Genomic DNA, 23468 nt, shown 5'->3' with positions numbered 1-23468 from the left:
TTTGGTATTATGTGAACGGATACAGCAAAAAACTTGAAATTTGGTATCATCATTTGGAATTAAGTAACAAAGGTGATAGGACAAGGTGGATTTGGCAGTGTGTACTAAATGTGCGAACTGTACTTAATGGTACTAAATTTGGAACAGGTTGGTAAAAGCTGAACGGATAAAGCTGGAATAATAAAATTTTGAAATGGGGTCCCTGTCGAAATAATATTTTTACACTTAATAAAGTATATATATTCCTCATCAGCGTAAAATTCTAAGGGATTTGGCCCTGTCCGTCCGTCCGTCTGATGTAGAGAGTCAAAACGAATTAAGATAGGAAGATAAAATTTTGCACAGATCAGTCTTTGGTCTGCACGCACGTCAAGTTCGAAGATGGGCTATATCGGTTCACGATATCGTATAATCCCCATATAAGGTTACCCCCCATATTCGGTATTTTTTTGATTTTAGCCACATTTTTCAATGGAATTGTCTGAAATTCAACACAAGGAGTTCTTTGTTAGCATATTATACCGTGAAAGAAAATGGTCATGATAGGTCTACGACATCGTATATCTCCCATATAACGGTACCTTCCGGTATTTGGTAGTTTTATGATTGTAGTCAACATTTTCAATGGAATTGTTTTAAAATCCTCATAAGGAGTACCTTGCGAGTACCTTATCCCCTGGAAGAGAATTGTCTATATATGTCCACAATATCGTTAATCCCCCATATAATGCTCCCTCCTGATATTCAGTATTTTTATGATTGTAGCCAAACTGATCAATGGAATTGTCTGAGAATCAACAAAAGGAGTTCCTTCTGAGTTATTTACCCGCTGGAAGAGAATTGTCTGTAGAGGTCCACGATATTCCAAATCCACACAAGGAGTTCCTTCTGAGTACTTTCCGTTCTGGAAGTGAATTGTCTGTATAGATCCATGATATAATATATCCCTCATATAACGGTATCTCCCGATATTCGGTATTTAGATGATGATTGTCAATGGAATTGTTCTGAAAATCGACACAAGGAGTTCCTTCTGAGTACCTTACCCCCTGGAGAAGTGCTGTCTATATAGATCCACGATATCGTATATGCCGGTACCTTCCAATATTCGGTATGTTGATGGTATTAGTAAGCAACATTATTCACCGGAATAGTTTCAAATTTGTTGAGATTAGCAATATTATTCAACATTTTTTTTGGATTTTTTTCTTCAAATTGATAGAGGGTATTAAAAATTCGGCCAGGCCGAACTTAGCTACTGTTTACTTGTTTTAGTACGGAAGTTGTAAAATTTCACCTCATGTGACATTTCACACAGTTGGTGACCTACATCTGAAATTTCAAGATTGTAACTCCAAAAGTTTTAAATTTTCCGCCAAAAACACGGGTTTTAGTACCTCTTGGTAACTTTGTAGTACACATTTCCATAAACACCCCCATATATGCTGGTTCGTCACACCAATGACCACATGTAAAATTTGACAATTCTAGACCAAGAAGTTAAAAACATGAGCCCGGAGAATGCAGTTGTATTGTACTCTTTAGTATGTGATGGCGAAAATCCTTCGTAATTTTTGCCCACACAAAACGCTATCATAAATTCCAATTGCCTAGCAAAATTCTTGCGAGCATTCACACTCAAGAGAGGTAAACCGTTATCGCAACAACACACAGCATCACTCATCACTATCATTGGCGGTGATGAGCACATGTGATGTTCCCGTTACAAGTTCCCGTTACTCCACTGCGAACATGTGGTGGAGCCGTGTATAAAAGGGCAGTCAATGGCAGAATCGTGGCAGTCAGCGCCAGACCTTGAAGGTGAAAACATCGACCTCGGTAAGTAAACTAACATCTCATCGAGTCTAACGACATCCTTGTGAGTTCATTCATTGTCCTTGAATATCTTGTAGTGCTTGAGTACTTATTAAGGTCTCTTGCAATCATATCCTTGAATATCCTGTAGTGCTTGAGTACTTATTAAGGTCTCTTACAAACGTATCCTAGATCCTTGTAGTGCTTGGGTACTTATTAAGGTCTCTTGCAATCATATCCTTAAATATCCTGTAGTGCTTGAGTACTTATTAAGGTCTCTTGCAAACGTATCCTAGATCCTTGTAGTGCTTGAGTACTTATTAAGGTCTCTTGCAATCATATCCTTGAATATCATGTAGTACTTGAGTACTTATTAAGGTCTCTTGCAAACGTATCCTAGATCCTTGTAATGCTCGAGTACTTATTAAGGTCTCTTGCAAACGTATCCTAGATCCTTGTAGTGCCTGAGTACTTATTAAGGTCTCTTGCAATCATATCCTTGAATATCCTGTAGTGCTTGAGTACTTATTAAGGTCTCTTGCAAACGTATCCTAGATCCTTGTAATGCTTGAGTACTTATTAAGGTCTCTTGCAATCATGTCATTTAATATCCTGTAGTGCTTGAGTACTTATTAAGGTCTCTTGCAAACGTATCCTAGATCCTTGTAATGCTTGAGTACTTATTAAGGTCTCTTGCAATCATATCCTTGAATATCCTGTAGTACTTGAGTACTTATTAAGGTCTCTTGCAAACGTATCCTAGATCCTTGTAATGCTTGAGTACTTATTAAGGTCTCTTGCAACCGTATCCTATATCCTTGTAGCGGAAGATCTCCAGCAGCCGTATCCTGGAATATCCCGTAGCCTGCTTGAATACTTATCCAGGTCTCTCGCAGAGAATCCATCCCGAATCCTGAACACCCTGTTCCTGTATCCTTGTCCTGTTCCTTGAGTACTTATCCAGGTCTCGAGTGGAAGAACCCCACATCGCGGACCGAAGACGAGTAGGATAATTATTTTAATCTATAGTTATATATAGTTCAAATTTCATTTAAAATAAAACATAGTAATATTAAATCGTAAACCACTGTCTTTCTCTTCCTGTCTCAAAAAATAAAATATCTGTACGAACCCCTGGACCCCGACGAGCTATTCTAGCCCAAGGGGAGAAATCCTGTCGTTACAAGTACCTTTTAGTACGATTTCCCCGGAAAACACAGATTTATCGCCCACATACCCAGTCAATATTAGTGAACAATCGCTACCACTATAGCCTTATATAGATTCTTAATATAATCTTCTAGCCTTCTCTTCTATCATCTCGGTTTTACAGGTCCCCTTCTTTGGTGTAAGCCACAGTAAATGGTACCTACTTTTATGATGTACTTCCAAGCTAACATCCCCAGTTTTCTGTCCTCCGACTTTTGTCCACATGGTGGGGAAGTCCTTTGTGTGAAATCCGTTTAAGGCAATTTATGGCAGATCTAACCTCTGTCTTTTAAGACATTCTAATATTTTTGGAAATTACATCGTCCCACCTCCAGAAAAGTTCAAAATTCTTCAAAAAGTTTTTTACTTTCCAGTTTTTTTTTTAACTGCACCCACTGTTGCCGAACTCTGTAATATTTGTTCTTCCATTTGCACTACTTTTACTCTTTACACTGTACATTTATTCGCTTCTCTCTCTTATTTCTTTGCCTTTCTTCGTCTTTTGAGCAATTATTTAAATGAAAAACAAATTTTATGCCTACTTGAACTCAGCAAAAAAACGCCCATTTTGTGAATGGCGGAACGAATGTGTGGGAGTAAAAAAAAAAAACAAACATGCAAAAATTTCTTTGCATTCTCGTTCACATACATCCAAACACAAATACACACACACACTGGCTCACAAAAGGATTTTCATCAAGTGGCTACAACGAAAAACTAAAAAACACACACACACACACACATTCTACGCATTATGCATTCCTCTGATGCATCCCAGCAAGCATTTGGAAGTGTGTGACTCACTTCCATTTTAAGATGCCACTTCTGCGACGCTTCTAATCCCATTAAATGCGATAGTATGTCCATTTACAATAACAAAACTAGTGTTGTCTACTTTCTATCGTCACGTAGTTACTACTTAGTGGCGTCAAGAAAGTTAAAAGAAGGTGTCGCGTGTGCAGACACTATCTAGTGACTGCCATCGGATAAAACAGTGATAGTTTGCCAATAATTTACGAATTGAACATAAATAAGACTTTATTCTATCTGAAGAATATAAGACACTGTGGCGCAGTGGTAAGCATGCCAGCTTTGCTCTCTGAACACCTCGGTTCAATTCCCAATCCAGACATCACATTTTTAAAACGAAAAAAAAATGTTTGAATATTTCATCTAATAAGTAAGAGTTCTATGTAAATTAACATTGGAAAACGTAACCATAACAATAAAAAAATAATAAATGCTCAAGTCTGGAGTAAAAACTTTTTTTTTGTTTTTTTGTTTTTTCACTTCCAATAACTATCGAGGAAGTGACTTCCACGATTTTTAAAAAAGTATCGCGGGCGTGGTTCATCTCTTCCCGAAGGACGATCCTTCCGGGGTGAGAAAGCGATATCAGACGCGATGATTTCAATCGCTTAGGCGTGACTTCTAAGTGATTTGGGGGATAGATTTTGCTTGCTGGGATTGCACATAATTTGTTTGAGTTTGTGTTTGTATGCAAGTGTAAAATTTACAATAATACTGACGTTGACGTATGTGTATGCCTGTGTGTTTGTGTGGATTTTGTAATGTTTGTAAGTATGTTGTATGGTTTATGCGTGTAATATGTCCTTGCTTTTAAAAGTTTACCTTTAACGTCTGAATTACTCTGAACTATGACACCAAAAGTTAGCATACATAAATGTGTTTGTATGTATGTGTGTTTAGATCTATGTGTGTGTGTGTGTTAGTTGGAAGTTCATACATGGTTCACAGGGTTGAGATGGTGGATACCATATTTGAGTTAATATTTACTTGAAAGTAAAGACTTCTCTTAAAGGGGGGGTGGCAGGGGATGAGTTGCCCCATATTCCAAACTGTAGTGCAAAAGTTTTTCTCGCCCTCAGTACCTAGAACTTTACCTCTTTACATCCATTAAATATAATGTCATTAAATCATTGTTCAAACTTCGACATTCGTTTCCAAGATGTTGAGCACAAAGTAGCAAAGCAGAGCAGGTAAAATGGTAGGAGGATATATGTTGTATAATTCAGGTGAATTATGAGATTCTTATAAATGTCAAATTACTTGTGGACGTGAGGGTGGCTCGATGCTGCTGTAAGAAAGTGGAAAGTAGTTATCACAAAAATGGACCGAATTCTAAACTTTTGTAGATTTGGATTTTTCAATTCTTGTAGTTACAAAACAAAAAAAACAATTGCACCTGAAACAAGTTATAAACTATAAGTCCGTCTTCTAGGAGATATATACCTCAGCCTTGAAAAATGCATTTCAAAAGCATGCTTAACAAATCCACGATTATCCAAAGCCAGAAAGTCCTCAAAAAATATTGCGAAAAATTCCCAATTGGGGATTTTAAAAAAATCCACTATTTATTGCAGGAAGATTTATGAAGATATTTTTAAATCGACAAATAATTCTGCAGGGTGAGATTAAAAAAAAGCTGTCATTTCTAAGCCACTCGTCCGACAGCTCTTAAAATTGTTCCAGTGACAGCTCATTATATTGTTTAGAAGAGTACAAAATCATGTTGGTCAGAATTTTCCAGAAAAAAAGATATTCGTGATGGAATTTAAGCGTGATTTCTTTACTTTTGGCTGGAAAATCACAAGTGGCTATCGTTAGAGCACTCCAGCATTTAAATGTGAATAAATATTTTGTGTTTCGTACCATCGCTCGTTACCGTGACACTGGTAGTGTAGCTCGACGTCAAGGAAGTGGACGGAAGAAAACAGAAAAATCAGCAGAAATGGTTCGAAAAGTAAATAAGCGACCTGATCGAAAACCCACGTTGCAGTGGCCGAAAAATGGCTAGTGAGCTGAACGTGTCGCAATATTCCATTCGGCAAATATTGAAAAATGAGCTCAGGGTAAAACCATTGAAATTCGAAAAAGTGCAAGAACTTAAACCGCAACTGCAAGAAAATAGAATCAAAAGAGCTAAAGAGTTGCTTCGCTTGACCGAAAGTGGTGAACTGCCGAATTTGGTTTTCTCTGATGAGAAAGCATTCGTTGTCCAGCAGTTTGTAAACAAACAAAACGATTGTGTTTACTTGCCAATGAGGTCAGCTGAAAATGTGCACCTTCGGTTGGCCACCAGAACTCAAGCGCCGACCATAGTGATGGTGTGGGCCGCCATAACAGCCGATGGTCACATCAGAATAAATGCCGAATATTATAGCGAAAATATTTTCTGGAGGGTGTATTAAAGCCTTGGGCACGCAAACATTTTGGCCGCAGACCTTGGACATTCCAACAGGACTCATCAACATCGCACTCAGCACGCGCCACCCAAAAATGGTTACGAAATGAGGTTCCTAGCTTCATTTCCAGATTTATTTATGCATTTCAGTCAGTCCGCCTGTCCATGTGTTTTTGTGAATAAAATGTGAACTGCATTTCAATTTCATTAAAAGGGTCCTCTATCGAATAGAAGACCCTTAAAGGGTCCTCTATCGAATAGAAGACCCTTTAAAGGGTCATCTATCGAATAGAAGACCCTTTAAAGGGTCCTCTATAGAATAGAAGACCCTTAAAGGGTCCTCTATAGAATAGAAGACCCTTAAAGGGTCCTCTATAGAATAGAAGACCCTTAAAGGGTCCTCTATAGAATAGAAGACCCTTAAAGGGTCCTCTATAGAATAGAAGACCCTTAAAGGGTCCTCTATAGAATAGAAGACCCTTAAAGGGTCCTCTATAGAATAGAAGACCCTTAAAGGGTCCTCTATAGAATAGAAGACCCTTAAAGGGTCCTCTATAGAATAGAAGACCCTTAAAGGGTCCTCTATAGAATAGAAGACCCTTAAAGGGTCCTCTATAGAATAGAAGACCCTTAAAGGGTCCTCTATAGAATAGAAGACCCTTAAAGGGGCCTCTATAGAATAGAAGACCCTTAAAGGGGCCTCTATAGAATAGAAGACCCTTAAAGGGTCCTCTACAGAATAGAAGACCCTTAAAGGGTCCTCTACAGAATAGAAGACCCTTAAAGGGTCCTCTATAGAACAGAAAACTCTTAAAGGGTCCTCTATAGAATAGAAGACCCTTAAGGGGTCATCTATAGAATAGAAAACCCTTAAGGGGTCCTCTATAGAATAGAAGACCCTTAAGGGGTCCTCTATAGAATAGAAGACCCTTAAAGGATTCTCTATAAATAGAAGACCCTTAAAGGGTCATCTATGGTATAGAAGATTCTTAAAGGGCCATCTATGGAATAGAAGACCCTTAAAGGGTCCTCTATAGAATAGAAGGCCCTCAAAGGGTCTACCCCAAAAGGGGCCTCTCTAGAATAGAGGACCTTTAAGGGGTTCTCTATAGAATAGAAGACTCTTTAAGGGTATAGAAGACCCTAAAGGTTCCTCTATAGAATAGAAGACCTTTTAAGTGTCCTGTATGGAGAGCAGAAAAAAAATTTTTGCACTATTTTTTAATTATTCAATCCCTTCGCCACAAAGCAAATCTTCAAAAAACAATTCCAATCAAATCAACTGCATTATTCTATGTAAATGCTAAAATATCACTAATTATTTAAGTACATACCTACATAACTCCATTACTTGCTAATTTTTTTACTACCCACGCTCAATGCGACATCAACAACATCAACAATCTAAGTTTTGTTAATGCGTTTAATATTTTGTCGCATAAAACATTTTGTTGCAACAATTTTAACGGCCGCTCCCACTCTAAATGTTTCAATTTTTTCCTCTGTCGCCCAACTCTTGTATCTCGAGAAAAGAAGCAAGCTTTAATGCTTTTAAATCATTTTCCAACTGAGTTACCAAAATTGGTGTCATAATGAATGCATAAATCTGTTATCCGACCCCATAAAGCTTATTTCAACGCTTACTTACTTCAGCTAGCTCGGCTGGTCTGACTGACTGGCTGGATGGCTGATGTTGTTAAATTAAGATAAACTTTATCTGCATATTCTCGTCCGGCTGTCTGTTGGAATTACTATTTTTTGTCGCCGTCAGTCTTTATGGCTACGTCGCAGTTCATGGGTGCGTTTAACGTAATTTGTTTCGTGTAACAGATAGACAGCAAAATCAGACACTTTGACTGACTGTGACACTGAGTTTACCAAAAAAGGTGGAGTGGGGTGTCGGGGGCTTAATAGACCCACAGATACAAAGTCTTCCGACAGTTGTCGTTTTCATAAAAAATATGAGATTTTTTTTTGTGCGAAAAATGTTCAGCATAAAAATGGCAACGCCAGCAAATATCACAAAGAGTATGCAAACATATATGCACATACACACACACAAAATGACATCCTTCGTTCGTTCATTCACTCGTATGCAGTTGTGGGCTATGAATATGTTATGATGTTCATGATATCCTCCATACCCTGCATCTACATTGTATGGAAATTTAAGTTTGTGTACATTTTTTTGTTGCTTTTGACGACATTTTTCGTAGAAAATTCCATACACTTAGAGGATGCTGTTGTCAAAGATTATTTGGGGATAGTCCCTAAAATAATAGGATAGTCCCTAAAAATATTCATAAATTTTTGAAGCTGTGATAGTCCCTTAAAGTACCTGAAAAAATCGACATTTATCGATAGTCCCTAAAAATAATTTAAAAAAAATTCAAGCTCCCTGAAATTCTCTGAAAAGAGCACTTTTAAACCAATCCAAGTCTCTAAAAAATATTTTAAAACATAACCTGAAAAAAATAATTAAAAAAATTAAATAATATAATAATAATCCATGAAATAAATATTTAAAAAAATAGGTTTAAAAAAATGTACATTCAATCATAGTTCCTGAAAAAAAATATTTCCATAAAATCCATGGTCAGATCCCCATTTTATTTTCTCCATGTTCATAGGTCTTAGAGTTTCTGAATTTTTTTTGTAGGTAGAATGTGTATCATTGTATCAATAGTAGATCAGTAAGAAAAGCCAAAAGTCGGGTGGGCCCGATTTTAGAATACCCTACCCCAATTTACATATTTAGTAGAGCTACCCATAACAAATAAACGTTTTTATGGGGAATTTAAGATCGTTTTTTGAAATCGTAGTATGGTTTTAAAGAAAAAAGAAACTAATGTGTGGAAATATATCCTCCTCTTAATCGATTTCTACTAAAGGTGACCGACTAAGCCGATATTCATTAAAATCCATCTTATTTGAGCTGAGCTGAGCTGAGAGGGATAAAAATACAAAATCGGATGAAATATATATATAGGACATATTGTTATATCTGAACCGATTTCCACCATCCTACTTGGAAGCATATTACACACTTGGTACACAATAAACTTGAAATCGGATAAAGATTTACAGGGTGAAAAAAAAAACTACAACAACGTCAAACGCCATAATTTTTATATTTTTCTTTTCAAATTTTATTGAATGAAAGCAAAAAATGTCGGAAATACAGGGTGAGATAAAAAAAAAACTGCAACAAAGTCAAACACCATGATTTTTACATTTTTTTAATCTTTTTAAATTAAAGCAACAAAATGTCGAAAATAGCATCAAATTTTACAATAAGTTTAGTGGATATTTAGGTGGATATCCCAGAGATATTTTTTGAAAAAATCCACGTTAGTGGATATCCCAAAAATATTTCTTAAAAAATCCACGTTAGTGGATATCCCAAAAATATTTCTTAAAAAATCCACGTTAGTGGATATCCCAAAAATATTTCTTAAAAAATCCACGTTAGTGGATATCCCAGAAATATTTTTTAAAAAATCCACGTTAGTGGATATCCCAGAAATATTTTTTAAAAAATCCACGTTATTGGATATCCCAGAAATATTTTTTAAAAAATCCACGTTAGTGGATATCCCAGAAATATTTTTTTAAAAAATCCACGTTAGTGAATATCCCAGAAATATTTTTTTAAAAAATCCACGTTAGTGGATATCCCAGAAATATTTTTTAAAAAATCCACGTTAGTGGACATCCCAGGACGATACAGCTTTCAGATTTTCCCATCTGTGAGAGATTCGGTAGCCTTTTTGTTCTCGATGCTCAGGTCGTATCTATTGTGCGATCGCTACTAAAATTTTACAATTTCTTTAATATTAATCTAATCTAATGGTCAGTTTAATGTAGGAAAATAGACCTATTCAAAATCTTTACTGATTTTCTCAAAGGGTTTTGTTTGCTAGTTTGATTGTTGGAATTTCAACGATTGCTTAAAAAATTACCCGATATAAGGTTTATGGTTTTGATGCTATACTTCTTATTTTTTTTAAATTTTACGGTGTACAACTCTCACCCAGCGATAGACTAAAATATTTGCATATGTTTCATGGATTTTGGGTGGGTACAGGCAAACATACATATTCACATCGAAGGTATATCAGTACACTATAGGGTGTGCTGGAATGTAAGTGTAATGTAATGAGCTTAACTTTCGATTTCACGAGCTTTACTAGCACCACAGGACTAGCACTACAGGGCAGGAAAATAAGAGAAAATAATCTGTTTTCTCAGAAAAAAAATGGTTTAGCCGACTGATGTATACCCTTAGCCAATGTTCGATTATTTAAAAATATTTTGACTTTTGTTATGATTATTCAGAATAGGCCAATATTGTATATTTTTTTTTTTTTTTTTTTAAATTTTCTACCTTTTCTTGGGGAGGTATCAGAAGGAGTGGACCGATATTGCCCATCTCCGAACTCGATCTATGTTTGACAAAAATATTACGATGTAGCAAGTTTGGATCTTCGAGAGTTATCGTGCGCACCAGCCAGACAGACAGACAGACGAACGGACGGACATCACTAGATCGACTCCAAATGTTCTGAAACGGATTTGGTCCAAAATAGACCCAAGGCCTTTTAGGACCATTATTTCAACTAGACACGTTTTGACCCTATCATATTTTATATACCCTCTCTAACCATATGACTGAGGGTATAAAAAGCACCAGATTTTTTTAGAGATAAAGACCGCATGGGTCACATGGTATTATGTAAAAATAACCTCAAAGTTAGTCCCAAGATATTCTGATATAAATCAGAAGTGTCTTGGAATGGAACCCATATTTTTTATGATCCACCAATTATATTAGCTAAAAAATTCCATTCCATTTCCATTTGTTAATATCAAAAACATAACCTTATGAAATTCTCTAAATTTAATAAGGAGAATGCAACAAAGCCATATCATTGACAAACCCATATGCTCTCTCCTCGGAAATAGAAAGAACTTTGCAAATTTGTTTCACACCAACACGACTTATTCCCTGTACGGAAAAAAAGTAAACGAAGAAATATTCAAATTACCAACAATAATATCGGTGTATATAAAAATTGTAATTTTGACTTTCTCCTCTATACCGTTGATACTCGAAGAGGAACTATATATTTTCAATACATTGTCACAGATGGCGGTGCTCGGCAATAATGAAATGTGCACTCTACCCACCACTCTGTACGAGCGCGCAAACAAGTCAACAAGGATTTGCATTTAAAATGTTGTAGGGGATGGGGAGGCAGAGAAAGGTGGAGCGATTTTTTTCTCATTCCTTTCGTTCCGTCTGCCTTGCCAAGCCAATGAATGTGTGATGAGCAGGACCCCATGGATGATGATGATGATGGTAATCAAAAGAGACGCCTGCAATGAAGTTTATCAGGAATGTATGGAGGGTACGACGAAGAAAAAGAAGAAGCGTTTGTAGTTGCCAATGTGGTGGTGGTGTTGCTAATGCACTAGCTGACGACCATGCAAATGATAACGACCTTCAATGATGCAGCAGGAATTATTTTCCTTTTCACTTTGCATTTAAGTAAGAAATGAAACAGGATACTGCAATGAAGCCGGAAGTCTTAAATGCAAATGCAATGAACTGCTGGGAAAAACATCAACTGTAAATTTTATTGTTGTTGTTGCTTTTGCTGCATTCCGTTTTTTTTTTTTTTTTTTTGGGGGGGGTGGTAATACTAATGCAATTATTTTTAATAAAATTAATGGAGATAATCGTGAAATGCTATTTGGTTATTGTTAACAAATTGGTTGCAACAGGTGAGAGGAAGAAGTAGCGAGAGCGGAATATAGTTTTCTAGGAGAAGCAGGGAAAGGGGGAGTTCTATGAAGGGTGTTCATAAAAAGAAAATAATAAGTTCAACCTTTAGGGAATACTGATATTAAGATAGGGAGAGAACTGAAATTTAGGAATAAGTTTAAAGTCACTCTTTGTTCTTGTAATACGGAAATTCAAAAAAGGCACTAAATATCGTGAAGTTAATACAGAGTATTAGTGAAGGGCTAGATCTTTTGTATTCTGCAGGATGTAGGTTTGTCGATGACAAACAAACTCTGTAGAAAAATGTTATTTTTGTACACTCATGGCATTGGAGAAAAAGGCTAGAGGTTTGAGTTTTGTGTTCTATTTAGCCTTCCTTCTGATGAGTGAAGTTGTAAATAAAGTTGTACTTAAAGTGTTCGAGGCTCGCCCTCAACAAAGAAGCGTAAAATAAGAAGGATTATGGAAAAAGCATACTGTAAGGGATGTCCGTCAAGATGCAACTGAATTTAATTAGCAAAGACACAAACCTTGGTATTTTTTTCGGCTCAAAAAGGGCTAATATAAAGAGAGCGAGAGAGATGTAGTAAGCCAGAGAAAAAAGGGATTTTTAATATATTGCAGTTTTTATAAAGATAATAAAATTTAAAAAATACAGGGTGAGATGAAAAAACTGCAACGAACTTCACACACAAATACGGAGTGAAATGAAACAAATAAAAAAACATTAAGTTCAACGGGGCCAAACTTTTAATATCCTCCACCTTAGGGTAAAGGAAACATTAGAAGAAATGTGGCAAAAAACCATTAAAATGCCGAATATCGGGAGGTATCGTTATATGGGAGCTATACCAAATTGCGAAGAGTGACAAATGTGGCAAAAATCAATAAATTACCGAACATCGGGGGGTACCATTATATGGGGGCTACACCAAATCGTGGACCTATAATTACAATAATTCGCCACACGAACTGGGACCCATTATGATCTACAACTATCAATTTTCAGAAAAATTCGTGAAAAAAATGTGTCAAAAATCTTCAGAAATCATGAAAATACCGAATATCGGGAGGTACCGTTATATGGGGACTATACCAAAACGTGGACTTATACATACAATGTTTCGCCACACGAACTAGGACCCATTATGACCCACAAATACCAATTTTTATATAAATCAGTGAAAAAATGTGGCAAAAATAAACAAAATACCGAATATCGGGAGGTACCGTTATATGGGGACTATACCAGAACGTAGACCGATGTATCTCACTTTCAATACCAACCATCCTAGACATAATAAAAATTGCTCTGCTAAATTTTGGCGCTCTACGTCAAATAACGTGGGCTGTATCGTGATTTCAACAGACAGGCGGACAGACAGACGGACATCGTTAAATCGACTTAGAATATTATGCTGATTATGAATATATATATATACTTTATGGGGTCTGCGACGAATATTTAAGGATGTTACAAACGGAATGACAAAGTTGATATACCCTCCCTTTCCAAGGTGGAGGGTATAAAACTGCAACAAACTTCAAACAGCTGTCATTTCTAAGCCACTCGTCCGACAGCTGTTAAAATTATTCCAACGACAGCTCATTATATTGTTTACAAGCGTACAAAAGCATTTAGGTGAGCATTTTTGGTGAGAATTTTAAAAAAAAAAAGTTATTTCTGATGGAATTCAAGCGTGATAGTGTGATTTATTTATATTTGACTGGAAAAACATAAGTGGCTATCGTTAGAGCACTACAGCATTTAAATGTGAATGAATCTTTTGTGTCTCGTACCATTGCTCGTTACCGTGATACTGTTAGCATAGCCCAACTTCAAGGAAGTAGGCGGAAGGAAACAGCAACATCAGCAGATATGTTTGGAAAAGGAGTAAATTGATCGAAACCAGCGTCGCAGTGGCAAAAAAATGGCTCGTGTGCTGAACATATTGCAATATACCATTCGGCAAATATTGAAAAATAAGCTCGAGGTAAAGTCATTTAAATTCCAAAAAGTGCAAGAACTAACACCGCAACAGAAAGAAAATAAACTCACAAGAGCTAAAGAGTTCCTTCACTTGGTCGAAAGTGGTAAACTGCCGAATTTGGTTTTTTTCCAATGAGAAAACATTCGTTGTCCAGCAATTTGTAAACAAACAAAATGATTCGCTCGTGTTTACTTGCCAAAGAGGTCAGCTGAAAAGGTGCACCTTCGGTTGGCCATCATAACTCAAGCGCTAGCCATGGTGATGATGTGGGCCGCCAAAACAGGCGATGGTCGCTCTCCGCTCGTATTAATCGACCGTGGCATCAGAATATATGCTGAATATCGCGAAAATATTCTGGAGGGTGTATTAAAGCCTTGGGCACGCAAACATTTTGGCGGCAGACCTTGGACACACCAACAGGACTCAGCACCATCGCACTCAGCTCGCGCCACCCAAGAATGGTTACAAAATGAGGTTCCTCTCTTCATTTCCAGCGCACAATGTCGCGCGCAAAATCTCCGGATAGCAATACGTTGGACTATTGTGTCTGGGGTAATTTGGAAAGCAAGGTTGACACTAAAAAATACCCAAGTGTCGATCACCCCAAGGAAGCGCTTTGCCGGGAATGGACCAAAATACCGCCGAGCCACATTTGGGCAGCGTGTGACGGTTTCATTAGCCGTTTAAAGATCATAATTCGTGCCAAAGGTGACCAATTCGAACAAATCTAAACTTATTTTAAAATTTGAAGCTATTTCCGACATTTATATACCCTCCACCATACATAGTATGGAGGGTATATGAAGTTCGTCATTCCGTTTGTAAATCATCGAAATAATCATTTTAGACCCAACAAAGTATTTATATTCTTAATAAGCGTAATCACGCTATAGTCGAAACAAATTAAGATAGGAAGCAAAATTTTGCACAGATCTCTCTTTTGTCTGCAGGCAGGTGAAGTTCGAAGATGGGCTATATCGGTCCACGATATCGTTTAGCCCCCACATAACGGTACCCCCGATATTCGGTATTTGGATGATTTTAGCCACATTTTTCAACGGAATTGTCTGAAATTCCACACAAGGAGTTCTTTGTGAGTGTTTTACTCCTAGACATAGATAGGTCCACAATATATCCGATTAGGTATATATATTCCGATATTAGGTATTTTAAAGATTTTAACAGAATTTTAATGGATTTTATTATTATTTTTTTTTTTTTTGAAAATTTTCTAATTCGTTCCAAATGGTGGAGAGTATTCAAAGTTCGGCTCGGCCGAACTTACTGCTTTTTTACTTGTTTGCTTTCATTCAATAAAATTTGAAAAAAAATTGCAAAAATGTTGGCGTTTGATTTTGTTGCAGTTTTTTATCTTACCCTGTAATAGGCGCCCTTTTTATGTAGGAGAAAACGAAATGACACCTTATGTTGCACCACTGTTATTAAATGCATGAGAAGTTCAAAAACTCTCCACTTTCAGTAAGTGTAAGATAGTCTCTTAAAGAATCGTAATTTCGTACCATTGATGACTTCTCTAATAAAATCACATTAACTTTTTCAAGCAAAGAATCGTATTTAAGCTTCTCCAAGGGAAGTGCACAGATCCTCTACGTAAGGCTAAACACTTCTTTTCGATAAGAAGGCAAATTTTTCTAAATGCCAGTCAGACAAAACATGATGACAAGACCAAATACTTTCTTCTGTAGAAGTTGACCAATACGATTTCTATGTTAGAAGACGGATTGCCTGTATGATATGACGAGTAAAGTCGACTACGATTGACAAGAAGTAGGATTTTTATTTGACAACCAAATTGTCTCTCATTCAAAAGACATAATTGCCCTTCTGACAAGACAACCAAATGATTTTTTCTCTTAAAAAAAAAAGTCGACATAGGATGGGCTTCTTGGTACAGAACTGTTTTTTTTCTTCGAGAAGCTTAAATGGTCTTCCCGATAAGATGGCCAAATTATCTATTCTATGCGCAAATATATATGCGGGATTTTTACGAATAAAACTGACTTTTTTTATTTATATTAACTTTGTCCTTCCGTTTGTAACTCCTCGAAATACTCATGTCAGACCCAAAAAAGTATACATATTCTTGATCAGTGTAAAATTCTAAGACGATTTAGCCATGTTCGTCTGTCTGTCCGTTTGTCTGCCTATTTAATCAATCTTTCGAACGAATTGAGATAAAAGGCTAAAAATTTGCACATGTGTTTATTTTTCTAGGAGACAGGTTCGTAAATGGGCCATGTAGGTCCACGTTTTCATATAGCCACCATATATAAGTACCTCCCGATATTCGATATTCGAAAAATGGGCCATGTAGGTCCACGTTTTCATAAAGCCCCCCTATATAAGTACCTCCCGATATTCGGTATTTTCATGATTTTAGTAAAATTATTCAACGGAATTTTTTCAAATTTGGTATTTGAGATTCGTAATGGATACTACAGCCTAAGACAGAAAATTGTCTGTGCAGGTCCATGTCTTCGTATAGCCCCCATTTAACGGTACCTCCCAAAATTGGGTATTTTGATGATTTTAGCGTCATTATTTAACGGAATTGTTTCAAATTACGTATTTAGAGTTCGTAATGGAAACTACAGTCTGTGACATAAAATTGTCTATGCAGGTATGGGTCTGCGTATAGGCACCATATATCAGTACCTCCCTATATTCGGTAGGTACAATACCCACCGAAATTGTTTGAGATGTCGTATTTGACGTTCGAAATGGATGCTATAGCCTGAGACAGAACATTATTTCGAATTTGAATATGGCTTATGACAAACAAGGCCTATGTAGATCCACGTCGTATAGACCCCAACATAACGGCTATATTCACTATTTTTAAAATTTTAACAGAATTTTTTAAGGACTTAATTTTTTTGAAAATTTCCAAATTCGTTCCAAATGGTGGAGGGTATTCAAAGTTCGGCCCGGCCGAACTTATTGCTTTTTAAGTTGTTTTAGATTACCAAATGGTCTATAGATCATTGCTATAAAGAATACCATTCATTTTAATTATATAGAACATACAAGAATTGAATACCTTGTCTGAAAGACCCTGGGGTATTCTTTATAGAGACCATTTGTTCGTCTTATGTAGAAGACCAACATTTTTTCTTATAGGAGCTAACAATGCATTCTTTTATAACCCGGCAATTCCTTATATGAGAATACCTTTTAATTCGCCCCTTTTCTATTCCCGTACACCAAAGGAAGTCATAACTCAAATGAGTTTCAAATTTATTCCCCTCTTCACGGAAATTTTGTTACTTCCCACAATGGAATTACTTCTGACAGAAATAAAAAAAACTTCCCCCCAATTTATGATAAAAAATAATGTTCGTAATTTAGTTTTTCTTCCTTTCATCCATTCATTCTTTCCTTTTTTTCGTTGCTTGATTATTTGTACAAGAAGTAAATTACTTTTCTTCATGAAATAAATCAAGTGTTCCTGCTTTTTTCTTCCAATTCGCCCTCCGAATGGTATGACACCCTTTTCGGTAACAAGTTCAGCTTCGCCTTCCCCTCCCCCGGTTTTTTGGCAACATCTGTTGTCTGACAAAGGAATTTGATAACCCACTCTTTAGACAATTTCTCATCAGCAGAGGCCTAAATATTTTGACAAACACGAACAACTACATCGGAACGTCAGTCAGTCATTCAGTCTCCAACAAACAATCAACAGGCAGACTGACTATTTACATATAAGTTTTTGTTGTTATGGTAAATGATGAAGTTGTTGCTGTAAATATTCTTCATGTAACGAAGGATTGTTTTTGGCATTATTCTGACAGACAACAGCAATTCATTTGAATACCCATACCAACCAACCAACCAATCTACACACATACATACATACATCCATTGGCAGTCATTCAAAAGGTATTCCGCATAAGTGGAAGTATTCGGAAAAAACACTCCACAATTTGAATCAAATCGATTGTATAACAAGAGAAGTGTACACCGAGCAGTAGCGAGATGTAGTAGCGGCATTGTTGACAGTCAATCATCAAAGAGGGTTATTGGATAGAAAACTGACGATGATTATTGGCTGGCATGAGGGCTTCGTATGTAGGACACCATGATTGTAACACAACCGCACACATTGGAAATATATTTAACAAGTTAAAAAGTATCAGTCCGTTTTTTCGGCAGATGTATACCCTCAGCCCATGTTCGATTATTTAAATATATTTTGACTTCTGTTATGATTATTCAAATTGTTGAACCTCTATGGAGTAGGTTCCGAAGGAATGGACCAATGTTGTCCATTTCGCATCGGACCTAAAAAAATATGATATAAATTTTGCGACCTGCCAGGTTTGGACTATATTCCATCCTTTAGAAAATGTTAAATTTGAAGAAATGGTCCGATCCCTTCCATTTTTATAACAGATCTTGTGTTGATAGAAATATTTAGATGTGCCAAGTCTGAATGGAATCGGATGCTCATTTCGCATTTTATGAGCTTCATGGATGTTTAAAATTTTGACCCTTTATGGGGGAGGTACCAGAAAGAATGGTCCGATATTGTCCAAACTTATAACAGATTTAGGGTCGTAGAAATAATGGGAAATATGAAGAGAAGCGGATGCTTATTTCGTATTTTATGATCGCTTTGGTTATTCAAAATTTTGACCATTTGAGGCGGAGGTGGTCCGATGTCTACCATCTCTTCCATCTATATGAGGGAAATATTAAGATGTGCCAAATCTGAATGGAATCTGATGTTAATTTCGCCTTTTATGAGCTTTATTGATATTCGAAATGTTGACCCTTTGTGTGGGAGGTACCAGAAAGAATATATTGATATTGCCCATTTCGGACTCGATCTAAGTGTGATAATAATATTGCGATTTACCAAGTTTGAGCCGAATCTAATACTCCACCAGCCAAAACTTGCACCAGCCAGCCAGGCAGACGGACGGACATCGCTAGATCGACTCCAAATGTCCTGAAATGGATTTGGTCCAAAGAGACCCAGGATCTAAAACCCTTATTTATGAGGCACGTTTTGGCCGCAACCTTATGGCTGATGGTATAAAAATTGAATAGTTTGTATTGGACAAGAGGAATAAGCTAGAATTTGGAATAAGAGTCACTTAAGAGTGTAGGATAGATGTGCCGAAGGGTTCCTAGAAATTCGAACTTTAAGTATACGAATCGTTCTAAAATGGTACTAAACTTCTACAGTGGTATTATTTGGTATTAGGTGAACGGATAGAAGTAAAAACCTGAAATGTTGGTATTGGAATCATGGTTGGAAAAAAAGTTAAATATATGCAGGTGATTTTGGAAATTGGTAACAATTTGTGTGAACGGTACTAAATGGTACTAAATTTAGAACAAATTGGATTAAGGTGAACGGAAGAAGCTGGATTTTATAATTTAAAGTCCCTGTTGGTGGTAAGTTTGTGATAAAGAGGTGGTTTTGGAAATATGTACCACAAGTGCACGAGAAGTACTAAATAGTACTATATTTAGTACAATTTAGCATTGGGTGAACAGATAGTGCTTGAAATTGGAAATTTGGTATTGGGGTCGCCAATCGTATGTTGCCTGGACCTATGGGTTTCCGAAATGTATACTAAGTAAGAACTGTACTAAATGGTACTAAATTTGGTACCACTCTAGTTTGGGGTAACGGAAGAAGCTGCTGATTTGAAATATTAAGAAGTACAATATATGGTACAATTTAGTATTAGGTGATCAGATAGTACTTGAAATCGGAAATTTGGTATTGGGTATCGTTGCATAGGTGTAGGGACAAAGATAAAGCTCTGAAAGTTGATATTTAGATTACTGATGGTATCTGTGGATTTGGAGGGTAGTTTGCATATGAAGGTGATTTTGGAAATGAGTACTATAATTGTACGAAAAGTACTAAATAGTACTAAATTTGGTATTAGTTGGAGGGATAGAGCTAAAATTGTGAAATTTTATTTTTAGATAACTGTTGTAGATTAGATAACTGTTTGAGATTAGAAGGTGGGTTTGGAAATGCGTACTATAGTTGTTCGAAATAATACTAAATGGTACGAAAGTTGCCATTGAGTGAATGGATAGAGCATGAATCCCGTAATTTGATTTTGAGGTTACTGTTGGCTTCTGGGATAAAGATATGGTATTGGATGAAGGGTTGGAGGCGGAATCCTAAAATTTGATATTGAGGTCTTGATTGGGGTCTGTGTTTGGGATTTGGATGTTTGAGATTTCAATGGTTTGGATATGTTTACTATAATTGTACGACAAGTACTAAGTAGTAGCAAATTTTGTGTTGAGTGAAGGAATAGAGCTTATATCTTGAATTTGATATAGAGGTCATTATTGAAGTCGGTGGTTAAGATATAGAGGTATTTTTGAAAAAGTGTGCTATAATTTATCGAAAAGTACTGTATGATATTATAAGGGGTATTGGGTTAAGGGGTGGAGATGGAATCCTGGTATCTGTGTTTGAGATTTGGCAGTGGTTTGGAAATGTGCACTATTTTTGTACAAAATAGTACAAAATTTGGCATTAGTTGAAAGAATAGAGCTAAAATCCTGAAATGTGACCTGTTGTCAGTGGTTGAGAAAAGGAGCTGGTTTTGGATTTGAGTACTATAATTGTACTTAATGGTACAAAATTTGGTAACAGGGGAAATTAAAGAGCTGAAATCATGAAATTTCATATTAATTTCCTTGTTAGTATCGGCGATAGAGATTGTTTTGAAAATGCGTACTTTAACTGAACGAAAATAACTAAATTCTACTAAAATTAATATTGGGTGAAGGAATAAAGCTGAAATCCTGAAACTTGATATAAAAGCCATTGTTGGTATATAGTATTGGTCTGGGCTAACTTTGCCTTGGATAAAGTGTGGATTAAGCTTGAATCCTGAAATTGGATATTTCGGCCACTGTTGGTTTTTAGGGTTCACATATGGAGATGTTGAAATACTTTTGGCCCGAAAAATTGGACGTGGATCCATTGTGCAATGGTTTTACTAATATACTCCTCCTTAAACTACGAAATGAAAGACTTTAGACTTTTTGATGTAAAAGGACGAAATTGATGTAAAGTGCCGAATTTGGCAATATTCAAAAAATCCGTTAAAAATTCTGTTAAAATCTTTAAAATACCGAATGTAGCCATTATATTAGGGTCTATACGACGAAAACGAAACTTAAAAAAAATCTGGGCATAATATAGCTAAATTCATCTAAATACCGAATATAAGGAGGTACCATAGGGGTCTATACCAAAACGGGAACCTGCACAGACAAATTTCTGTCTAAGGCTGTAGTATCCGTTACGAACTTCAAATGCAAAATTTGAAACAATTCCGGTTAATATTGTCGCTAAAATCATTAAAATGCCGAATATCGGGAGGTGCCGTTACATGGGGGCTATACGAAGACTTGCACCTGCACAGACAATTTTCTGTCATAGGCTGTAGTATCCATTTCGAACTTCAAATACCAAATTTGAAACATTTCCGGTGAATAATGTCGCCTAAATCATCAAAATACCGAATATCGGGAGCTGCCGTTATATGGGAGCTATACGAAGTCGTGGACCGTTTCCGGTGAATAATGTAGCCTAAATCGCCAAAATACCGAAAATAGGGAGGTACAATTATATGGGGGCTGTGGGGGCTAAAAGTGATGCAGACATTTGAGTAAAATTGTATCAACCTACTTCATTTCTTTCAGAAGCTAGAGTGATTTCCACAGACGGACAAACGGACGGGCACTGGCTAGTGGGCGCTAACACGAACTGTTGGAACAAAGCTAAAATTTAAAGGTGGATTTTTCGCTGACGAAGTAGAGGGCACTTGTTGTTATATACAATACTTTATAGTTTTTTTTTTTTTGCAAATATTTCGAGATTTTTAAAACAGAATAAAAAATGAGGTTAAAAATATGTTCCTATTGCATAACCCTCTTGTAAACAAACAACAATATGACAAAGCATCATGCCTCTGAGGAGGTGTGGAGCGATTGCTGTTAAGGGCCGTCTGTGTCAGACTGGGGCCAATTCCGACCAACAATAAAAACCCTTTGATGATGAAAAATTGCCAAAGCCATTCCAAACAAATAACAAAAAATTAAAAAAAAAAAAAAACGAAATAAAATTGTTTACTAAACTTTTACGCAAACTCATGCCTGAGTAGCAGTGACGGGCGGCCGCACGGGCAACATTACGCACTTGAATGATTTGAATCATCATCGTCAATACAACAACAATAACAAAAAATTCTTCACAAAAAATGAAAGAAAAAACTCACAGCAATTTAATTAAAAAAGTGAAAAAAAAGTATTGAAGTTTGATGAAACAAGCTCGGCACAATTTACAAATGGTCATGTCGGTGAGTGAGTGAGTGTGTGTGTGAGTGTCTGTGTGCAAGTTTTGAAATCCCATATAGCTGCTACCCTCACCATTCGTTAATGGCTACTAGCACCAAATGGCAACAAAAACAACCAGTTACATGAAAAAGAATGTTACTGACCTTACATTACAACATGTAAAAAACGATTTATCACGGCCAGCGAGGGCCAAGGGAGCGGCAGCGAGGCACCCAGGAGTAGCAGCAATTCCAACAAGGTTTACGGTGATAAAAAGAAAACAAAAAAAGAGCCGCTTTTCAAACTCTCAATGAAGTCCAGCTAACGATGTACAGTGAACGATGACGGCAAACAAGCCGGGCAACAAACGGCTATGCAAGGCGCTTTGAGGCTCGAGACGCATTTGACATATCAGAACAGGTATTGAATATTAATTTTATGCCTTGTTGTTGTGAATATTTTTCTTTTAAAATTTTCTTTTTTTGCAAACTTATTTTTCTTTTCTCTTTTTTTGCTTTGATTTTCTTATTTTTGTTTTCACCTTATTTATTTGTTTATTTTCCACACTGAAAAACACCAAACAGCGCCGATTTTTGTTTTGCGCATGCGCCGCGTTTTTCTTGCACTTAATTTTAACAGCTTATATTTTTCATGAAGCCAATACACGGCCGCCTGATGATTTTCACACCATTCCGCTTGTTTGTAAATAATGTTGACAACCGAACGAACGACGACCACTCCCGCCTGAAATTCTTTCTCGAGGATAATTTCTCTTTCCGTTGATGCGTTGCTGATGTTTACGGAAATATTTGCTCACTTCTCGAATTATTTTGGGGAATTTCTAAAACAAACAAAAAAAAAAGAACAAAAAAAACCTCATTAAAAAATTGTCTTCGCCAGAGTAACCAATAAACCAAAATAACTTTTTTTGTGAAATGGAAGGGAGACGTTTTGAAAACACTTCTCTCTCAAAAATATTTTTCTCATTTTTCTCTGGGCTCTCAGAGGTATTTTACTTTTTTTAACAAAATCGGCGCACTACTTTAAGATATTCTCTCTATTTGAAATTTTGAATTTTTTAAGAGAGTAAATCCAAGCCATAAAGAGAAAAAGT

The 23468-nt window shown here is 36.4% G+C and overlaps 1 protein-coding gene across 2 annotated transcripts in view; it reads right to left on the bottom strand.

Annotated features, from left to right (window-relative positions):
• LOC101891715 (apoptosis-stimulating of p53 protein 1) overlaps positions 1-23468 on the bottom strand; it is a 348817-nt gene that overhangs the window by 289564 nt on the left and 35785 nt on the right. For both annotated transcript variants that reach the window (XM_059120087.1, XM_059120088.1), the window contains exon 2: positions 22519-23195. The gene's annotated coding sequence lies outside the window, so the exon portion shown is untranslated. The remainder of the gene's footprint in view (positions 1-22518; positions 23196-23468) is intronic.

The sequence above is a fragment of the Musca domestica genome, unplaced genomic scaffold (assembly GCF_030504385.1).
Source record: "Musca domestica strain aabys unplaced genomic scaffold, Musca_domestica.polishedcontigs.V.1.1 16, whole genome shotgun sequence".
In the NCBI taxonomy this organism is placed as follows: Eukaryota; Metazoa; Arthropoda; class Insecta; order Diptera; family Muscidae; genus Musca; species Musca domestica.
Note: the sequence above shows the minus strand (reverse complement) of the source record. Positions and strands in the feature narration are given on the sequence as shown.